Source organism: Anas acuta, chromosome 1 (genome assembly GCF_963932015.1).
Source record: "Anas acuta chromosome 1, bAnaAcu1.1, whole genome shotgun sequence".
NCBI classification, from domain to species: Eukaryota; Metazoa; Chordata; class Aves; order Anseriformes; family Anatidae; genus Anas; species Anas acuta.
This window is the reverse complement of record NC_088979.1, coordinates 15,229,199-15,238,929: the sequence shown is the minus strand read 5'-3', so window position 1 is coordinate 15,238,929 and position 9,731 is coordinate 15,229,199. Positions and strand designations below refer to the sequence as shown.

The 9,731-nt window shown below is 37.5% G+C and overlaps 1 long non-coding RNA gene across 1 annotated transcript in view; it reads left to right on the top strand.

The window, feature by feature from the left end:
- The first annotated feature begins 4,323 nt into the window (after positions 1 to 4,323).
- Positions 4,324 to 9,731, top strand: part of LOC137849985 (uncharacterized) — a 44,500-nt gene continuing 39,092 nt past the window's right edge. Inside the window, exon 1 of the long non-coding RNA XR_011092218.1 lies at positions 4,324 to 4,450. This is a non-coding gene — a long non-coding RNA (uncharacterized lncRNA). The remainder of the gene's footprint in view (positions 4,451 to 9,731) is intronic.

Genomic DNA, 9,731 nt, shown 5'->3' with positions numbered 1-9,731 from the left:
TTTTCTCTAGCTTGCTGTCTGTCTGAGCCAAACTATAACGTCCTTAAGAACCATTAGCCTCTGACAGAAAGGTGAAAGGTTACACAGTGAGCCCTCTATTTTTATTTTTATAAGACTTCCTCACAGATTAAGAAAACAAATGTCTGTATTCAGTATTGAGGCTTGCATGTCTGAAAGCTTATCTGTATTTTTAACTGCATCAAGTAGCTCTAATAAAAGCCATAACCACTGTCCCCAGACCTTGCGTTTTTTATATCCTTAGACCTTCACAGATATAGCACCGCCACTACATCCATAACATTATTGTTACCATTGCCAGATCACAGTTGAGGTATGTATCGGCAAAATAAGTTCCACATGGATCTCACAAGTACTGTGAAGACTATCACTGCTCCTAATCATGTTAAATGTGAAACAACTGGAAAGGGCAAGAAATTGTGCTAATCTCATGGCTCCTGTGCCACCTTTGATTACCAAAGGTGCCATTAAAAGAGGATCAGCTCTGCAGTTAGATGAGCACAGAATTCACAGTGCTAAATAGACTGGCTCTTCTTTCTCTCCTTACAGGGACAGACATCTAACAAAAAACACCCAGAGTGCTCAGTGGCCCCACGTGTGGTTTCTGTATGTGCTGAGGACTCGGGGTTTAGGAATGGTGACACAAAGAGGGCTTGGTGGCCGCTCACTCTGCTCCCACTGGCACTGCCCACCCTGCACTGACCCACCTAGTGGAAACCCAGCAGGGTTTTCTCAGGATTCCCATGACCTGCACCCTCCAATGCTTGGTATCAAGGGATGGGTGAAGGGGTTAAGTTCAGACGAGAGCTGTGACCCCTGTGATACCTCCCACACTCCCTCCTGTGTGTCATCCTGAGAGATGGATGCTCACAGACTCTCCTTTGTCAGCAGACACTTGTTTTGAAGACATCTCTCTCACTGTAAAGCATTGCTTAATTCGTCCTTTCGAAAGGGAAAAGTATTTAGAGCAAAGTTGAAATACAATAAAAAGCCTGTACGCATGGAAACTTCCTTCCTTTTTTTTTTTTTCAGCTGCCCTCAGTTCAGCTTAACTCTGCCTCTGAGCCTGTTGGCAGCTCGCAGGAAAGTAGTCCTGTGCACTCAGCAGAAGTCCAAGAGGAGATGACTTTTACACGATGCAGGGCATTTCCTTGATAAACAAAGCATGGCCTCCTTAACATGGCCTCAGAGCGAGAGCAGGGAGAGAACACAGGTGAAGGGCCACCTAGCAGCTTGGCATGTGGACCTTAGGCAAGGGTTGGGAAGGTCTGCAAAGGGTGTGCCACCTCCATGTCTCTCTCTTTGTCTCTTTAGGCAATGACTTTGATGGTTTACTTCACACTTCTCATGCATCTATACACCCCACTGCCTTTGAGGAATCAAGCAACACCATCTCTCCGTGTTGCTTTCCCTGCATTTCAGAGAGAGAGTGGAAGTCCCTGCTGTGACACAGCAGCTCTGCAACAGGCAGAGGGAATGTGTTTTCTGCCTCATTTTTGCCTGAGCTATTCACCAATAGCAAATATTTGTATAGGTTAGTAACTTCTACCATTTCTTAAAATATGTGAACAGAGCTGCCCAAAGGAGTATTTTGACACGTGCTAGACCCTGATTTGTCTTTCTTGTCACCAACATTTTGGAAGATGTTTTAACTGAGTACATACCCTTCTACCCAGTCAGTTTGTAGATAATTTCAGGGGTAAGAACATTAAGTAACTTCTTTTCCCTTTTGCCCCTCAGTTCCCATATTAGTGGAACATTGGTATTTCAGCTTGGTGTTGTCTATGGTGAACCTGCAACTTCAACAAATTTCCAAATAACCTCACAGAACAGTTCCAGTTTTCCAGAATAAATCCCATACTACTTCACAATACAGTCAGGAATTGTCAGGGTTTTTCATGGACTTCTAAAGAGACATTTGCAAAAGCCAAAATTCTTCCAAAACCTTTCATTTGAACATGTATTAGAGCATAATGAAGTAGCCTACTTGTGAACCTATATCATCTCCCTTTTCTCATCTTTTTCCAACATAATTTTCATGAGCTCTTACTAAAAATGGGACACTGATGCACATCTCTGTTGTATTCCAGAATTACAGTAACCATGTTCAATTTTACTGATTAAGAAATTCTGACTTAAATAGTTTCCTCAGAAGTACATGAGCCTGAGGTAGGAAAATGAATAAATAAATACGTACATACAAACATACAGAGATCAGCCTGAAACCCAGTATTGCCCAGCAACTAAGTCTACATTCATCCTTCTTCTAATGCTTAGTCACTAACTGATATCATGTATTTTGCCTGCTTAATACATGTACCTATATCTTCCATTTTAGAGATCAAGCGCAAGGAGCAGTACCTCCATTATTCTCTTTCTATAGTTCAATGAAGTCTCCAGAGGCAAAACAAAACATGAATGGAGCATTATTAAAAAAGATTATCTGGATTTCTTTCTTATCAAGCATCAATAAAAACCCGTCTAACTTCCATCTGCATGGACTTCAATTCATAATACAACTAGTCCTGCACTTTTCAGTAAGGCAGAAGCTCCACTGACCAATTGGACTGGCTCCTTTAAATTACAGGTCTACACGGGGTCATTATCATCATGATGTGGGCTCTCTGGGAAAACAGAGTGGAAAAGAATTTGCTTAACTAAACTGGAACAGCTCCTGTAAACAACTGTTTTGCTTGTTTAAATTAAAGCCACTTGCATTTTTATATACAAGATGGAAAATGAATCCCAAACCCAGCAAATGACCCACTCGCTTGTATTCCTATATAAATTATTTAAAATTAGCCAATCTGGCTGCTTCTAAGGAAAAAAATGCAGATCGAAAATTCATGCACTATGTTACTGCAGCAAGTGAGTCTTTACGACTGGAAACAGAGGTCTGTAATGGAAACTGCAACTCATTCTTAACTATGCCAGTGCACGCATGCTGTTCTAATATGTATGGTAAAAAGTTATAAAATAACAAGACGGCAAAGTTTACTGCAGAAACTGTGCATTAACAGGTGATAAAGCACACATCATTTATAGCAAATTCAGTCAGTTATAAATTTCAACACTTACTGCTATTTTATAGCACCTATAACGAACACGAGCTGTGATTTGCATTCTGATTATGCACATAAGAAGCAATTCAGGAAGCCATGCCGTGCCTTCATGAACATAAAGAATGATTCTCTGTCAGCTGCTGTGCAGAAATTGTACAAAAGGATGAGGCAGAGTTCCTCAACACTTGAAGTAAAACATAATTCCTCTCCGTTAACAGGGTACATTGTACACCTTCACATTCATAACAGTTACATCACAGTTACTGCAGAAACAGCTCACCTTTCTTGACGTGAAAGTCAGTGCAACTGAATACAGATCTGCAGAGTTGTTAATGAAAGGTGAGGCTATCTCAAGCTATGAAGAAAGTATTAAATAAGATAAAAGCACATTATATTGGTTCTTCTAGTTTGTGAATCTCCTATTCCTTTCTTTGTTTACAAATGCAGAATTACTCTTTGTTTCAACTAGTGTTAACACCTGACTTTAGGTCACTGAAATTATTTGGGTCGCTACATGACTGGTGTATGAATGCATCCCGTTGTTCAGCTGTGGCTGGGACTGTCCTCCAGCTCTGGACCTGAGTTTACCACAGGATATTGGTTCACTGCCAATGTCACCAGAAAGGAAGTGGTTTTTTGAACAATATCTGTGCCACAAAACCCATAAATGCGTTTTAGTTCCTGGAATCAAGTGCACAACACAGCTCTCTCCTAACCTCACCACATGCAGAGACTTGGGCACAAGCCAACTCCTGCTATTTCTCTCCTACTCCACAGGTCACGCGCAGTCACCCCCCACAAGAGAGGAACCCAAGAGAAGTCACTCTAAGCAGGTGTCAGTCTAAATAATTAGCAGAAAAATAGTAAACAGTTTTCATGGCCTCCAAGAAATAAGCTTCATTTTATAACATTAAATCCTACAGTTGCTTCATTATCTGAATGTAAAGCTTATCGTGAAAGATTATGCACTAAACACTACTTGTCTGCTAGGTCTGTCTGGGATGGAGATAATTTTCTTCAAAGCAGTGCTATCTTGTGTTGTGGTTTTGATCTGTGTCCCTATAAGGTGTTGTGGTTTTGATCTGTGACCAAAACGGTGTTATTAACACACTTTGACTTTTGCTGAGCAGTGCTTGCACAGCATTAAAGCTTCCTCTGTTTGTTGCTTTGATCTCCCTGGAAATAAGTTTGTGAGCAAGCAAGAATTAGGGAGGGGCCACAACCAGGACATCTGACCCCAGCTGGCCAAAGGAATATTCCACATCATATGACATTATGGTCAGCTATTTTAAAAAAGGAGATGATGGACAGTCTTCAAACGCAGACATTACTCAGAGACTGGCTGGGCATTGGTCTGTTTGTGGGAAGTGGTGAGTAGTTGTCTGCACCACTTGTTGTTGGTTGTTGGTTTTTGTTGTTGGGTTTTTGGTTGGTTGGTTGGTTTTGTTGGTTTTGTTCGTGTTGTTATTATTTTTTTGTTTGTTTTCCTTCCACTGAAAATGATTATTAATAATTGTTGAACAGATCACACTAGTCTGTTATAACATCCCTGATTTCATATATATCCTGGAGTCTGGTTGTCTTTTGGTGAATGACATTGGACAGTACAAAGCTGTTATGAAGAACCGTCAGGATTCCTTTGCAGAAGGCTAGCAAGATTACCTATATATTGATATAGATAATTCTCCACTTTACCTGTACAGATGACCTGTAGCTCATAACAAGCATTTATTGCATTTCCAAATTATATATACAAAAAGAATGTAAGCTTATGTAAAATTAAATGTGTTCCAGTTTTCCAGTGTTGCAAGAAATCTTAGCAAATAACGTGGATAAACTAGGACCAATGACAAGCACCAACACACATTCCTAACACCCTCTTCTTGGTACTCAAATAGCTTAACACAGATCTGGGAGGTGTTATTTAAGATAACAAAGGCTTTAGGAATGCAGAAACATAGTATAAGAATAAATAAGATAAGGTTGCCTGACTAGACTAGTGCTTGCTTTGATAGGAAATGAGAAAATTTGGTGGGAGAAAGAAAACTGTTTAGAATAGTGCCAAAGAACAAGATGCCTAGGCATAATATTTTTCTGGCCAACTCAGAACCAATGATTTTGTTGCTGCCAAATCTAACAATTAGAGTTTTGGACGCTGACATATCACTCACTAATACCTGAGTGATGCATAAGTTAGAGGCTTAGTAATTTGCCACCTGCTGGGTGAGTTTCTGCATCTGAACACATGCACACTATCCCCATAGCAAAGTAGAATGTTCTTTCTTAAATTCTGTATCAAAATAATGTATGAGTTGCATCAGAAATTTATGCAAAAAATAATTTCAGCAATTCTTATTTCAGTGTTAGAATTTCCGCTCTTATGCATCTAGATAGCTGTAAGTGAGCTTGTTAGGAGAGAGAAATTAAGGTCTTGTGAAAAGTTGGGACAGCTGAAACTGAAACCATGCAGAAATTGATGACAATAACCAGAATTAAAATAAACTATGTTTACTTAAAAAAAAAAAGGGGGGGGGGAGGGGGGGGGGGAGGGGGAGAGGGTGAGGTCTGTAAGTCTCTAGTGTCACTAGAAGGTCTATATTCACTCACACTTTTCAACTTAAACACAATTCCACATAGAGGAAAGAGAGCATTGACAGTGCATGGACTAATGGAGAAAAATACTTATGAAATTATCTTTCATGTATTCAATGCATTCAGTGTTTAATACCTCACTCCCTTGCATAACTATAATGAACTAAGTTCTTTTTGACTTTTTCTAATAGGTACATCACAATAAAAATAATGAAATTATAGAACTGAATGGGGAAAATAATTGCAAATTGTGAATACTTGGTTATTATGTTTTCCCTTTAAAACTGTCTGATGTGTAGCCTGGATGACCCACTGCAGTCTCGTAAATGGGCACTCCTTTTGTGAATAGAATTAAAATGATTTCCCAGATGATTTCATGTTTTTCCTGTGGAGTAGGGTCACTGAGACATCACACATCAGTGTCTGGCTGTGATATATCATCATTTGCAACAATTTCCACATTTTAAATAAACATTACCAACTGCTCAGTTTCTTGAGTTCTCAATTACATGTAACTAATCTTTGGCAGTTGGACTCAATGGTCCTTGTGGGTCCCTTCCAACTCAGCATATTCAATGACTTTATGTGATTAGATGTCAGCATTGCCCTCTCAGCCACACATACAATGTATGTGGGAGTACTCAGGGCTGTGTGCTGCTGTCCCACATTTAACCTTTGGAAGTGTGATAGGAATCATGATGTCCCCAGTCTTTCCCTTCCAGCCATTGGGCATAGCTCAAAAGCAAAAAGTGCCTGCAAAACTTTTGAAGAGGGATAGAAATCCCTCTTAGCATGGAAATCCCCTTTAGCATCCAGAGACTGTACTTTTTTTTTTTTTTTTTTTTTTTTGCAATTATTTGGTTGAAAAGACAGAATTTGACTCACCATTTGGGATTTGACTCCTTAGCCACCCATGCATGGTAAGTTCTTTGCAGTCAGCCTGCCTGTCATATCTTCTATGGAGCAGTCTGGAAGCAGTTTTTCAGGAATTTTTCATCTTATTTTCATCTCCCTGAGATGATTAGAAGGATGACTCGTTCCAAACTTGGGAAGGAAAGATGGCTTTGCAGTATATTGACAAAGTGTATTGCTGCACATTGAAGATAAGAAAAATCTATTTGACCCTAAAAGATGAGCACTGCCATAGTTGCTGGGAGCAATGACATACACAGTCTACAGCATAATAAATGTTGCTACGTATAAGCACAAGCTGAAGCTGTTGTTACTAAGCTATCCTTAATTCATCTTGATGCAATGCTTAGTTAACAAGACTGATGCAAGAAGCACTAGTTATAACCATGGGCACAGATAAGCAATCCAAGTGGAGGTGACTTCAATAGATGGTATTTAGTAGTCATAGACCTTCATATATTTTATGGATTTCTGGTTTTAGTTTATTCAGGAACCTTTTAGTGGTTGGGCCCATGTTAAAAAGGTCATAGGCGTACGACCAACCCAGCTTAAGCACCAGCTGCTGGAATGACTCATCCCAGATTTTCCCTTTTGGAAAAAAAAATGTCTCAAACTAAAAATAGCTGTTTCATTTTTGTCTTGATTTTGTTTATTTTTTCTCTCACAGATGGATTTTTATTTATTTTTGTCTACAAAGAAAGTTTTTAAGAAAACATATGTAAGACAAGATTTCAAGATTCTTACTAAATCATTTATTTTCTTCAGGCACATATAATCTAACTTCCCTACATCACAGGGTCACTTCATGCCATCAAAAGTTATCTGAAAATGTTCACTACAGTAGGATTTGGTAAGTTGATGCTCAGAATAATTTTCTGAATTAAAAGTCAATATTCAGAACTTTCAGGAAGCTTGCAGAGCATATCACCCTTTAAGGGTTCTTTTAAGGAAAACAACACAGGCATTCTGTGTGTACATATTCAGCCTTAAAATATAAAAACATCATACACTGAATGTTAAAAAAAAAAAAAAAAAAAAAAAAGTATGGTTATTAGATGCATGTCAGCTGTGGGAAAGTACTTGCTCTAGTTACTCAAAGTTTTTTGCATTGAGAGAGTTTTGTGGGGTTGTTACAATGATGTTCAGGTCATACTTCATAGTGAAGCTCTTCAGACACAGTTTTTTCTCCAGAAAGAGTTACAAAGATGTTCAGCAAATTGCCCACCTTTTTTTTTTTTTTTTTTTTTAAGAGCAACTCTTTATTCATATTTAATGTTCAGGTCACTACCACTACGCAGTGAAACTGTAATATATTAATAGGATCTGGAAATAGTCTTGAAGTCTCATGTATTTTTCAACATATTGAAATGTATCTCAGCATATTTTACTGGCATGTTGCATTGTCATTTTCCATCAAGTAAAGAACAAGAAGCAAAGGAGGGAGACACACATTCCTCCTATGAGAACTGCAGTAACAACAATTACAATTAGAATGAGAGGCATTAATTGCAATTAATTAAACTATCCTCTTCTATCACAAATTGTTTTGTTGCAGAATCAGACAGTTTCTGCCTCCCCAAAAAACAGATATCCATCCTGAAATACAATTTGAAATCTAGTCATGTAGTAGGCTCCATCAGAGCTTTAACTGCAGAGTGAGTAAGTGAGAATTGCACCAAAGCCAATACAACTTTTTCCTACATGCTATTCAGTGCCTTTTTAAAAAAAAAAAAATATATATTTTTTTTAATTTATTTTTTTTCCTCTACACAGAAGCATGAGACATCAGGTCACATTTAATAATTGTATGTAATTTTAAAAAGCTGTTTTCTGTCACAAGGGAAGACTGACTCAGTTCAGTTTATCTAAACCATCATTTTAATCAGTTTCCCTCTTCATCACAGCCTCTAAAATGAATTTATTTACCATCTTGTATAACCTTAGTGCCATATTTAATATTTTTACTGAGAAAAAAAATAATATATTATCTTCATATGTATTTATTTGAGAGAAAGTAGAAGTCGGCATATATTGTTAAAGACTTGATTTTTCTATTGACGTGTTGGAGACTGAAGAATGATGTGTTACTTGCTCACAATTAGTTTTGAGAGTTGTCTCAGTGTGGTAATTAATAACTTTTGACCAAGTCATCATTGGCCAAAATTTCAAGACAGTTAGATGCTCAGATATGTGGATGTTGTACTGGGTCTGGCTGTGGTGGTAAAACCACCACAGATGGATATTAATGAAGTCACACTGGGCAGATGCCTAAAAAAAACTGATAAAATAGCACTATGACCTTTACAACTATAACTTCACAACCTTTCTAATATCTATTTCCCCTGACCCTTCCACCCTCAAGACAGAAATAAACTTTTAAAAATCTTTGAATTTTTCAGTTACTGCTTGTTTTTTTGTTTTTTTTTTTTTACTTCAAATCAGCTGTTCTAAGCAAGTGAAATGCTGTCATTTTAGTGGACAGCTGGACTGAAAGAACAAATATATAAAGATCTTCCCTTCACAGTGTAAACACAATGATACCAAACTGTAGAAAAAATTAATGCTCTCAGTATGATGCAAAAAAAATGGTAAAAAAGTGTATTGAATTTTCAAGGATTAAAATGTTTCCCAGTTCTTTAGGGAAAAAAAAAAAAAAAAAAAAAAAAAAAAAGAGAGAGAGATCACGAATGCAAAAAATCATTAAATTTTGAGATTGCTATGACACAACATTAAAAAAAAATAGTGGTGGTAGTAGTAGTAGTAGAAGAGAAGTAGTAGTAGTAGTAGTAGTAGCAGAACAAGAACAAGAAAAAGAACAAAAGACCAAGAACAAGAACAAGACCAAGAACAAGAACAAGAACAAGAACAAAACACTTTTCAGCTTAGTAAGAAAACACGAACCTTGTTATAGTTTAGCTCCAAGGTTCGTTTTAGAGAACCATAGTTCTTCAAACTGTATTAAAAAAGAATGTGGTTTTACATTCTTATTAGTTTAAGATGCATCTGAAATCTTCAAAGACAAAATTCTGCTTTTTTCCTACAAATTTTCCTTCTGAGACCAATATTAAAAAATATAGAATTTCCTCAAATTACTGGATTTAGCAACACATTTCTCAGAGCAATTATATCTTAATGTCATAATCTGAT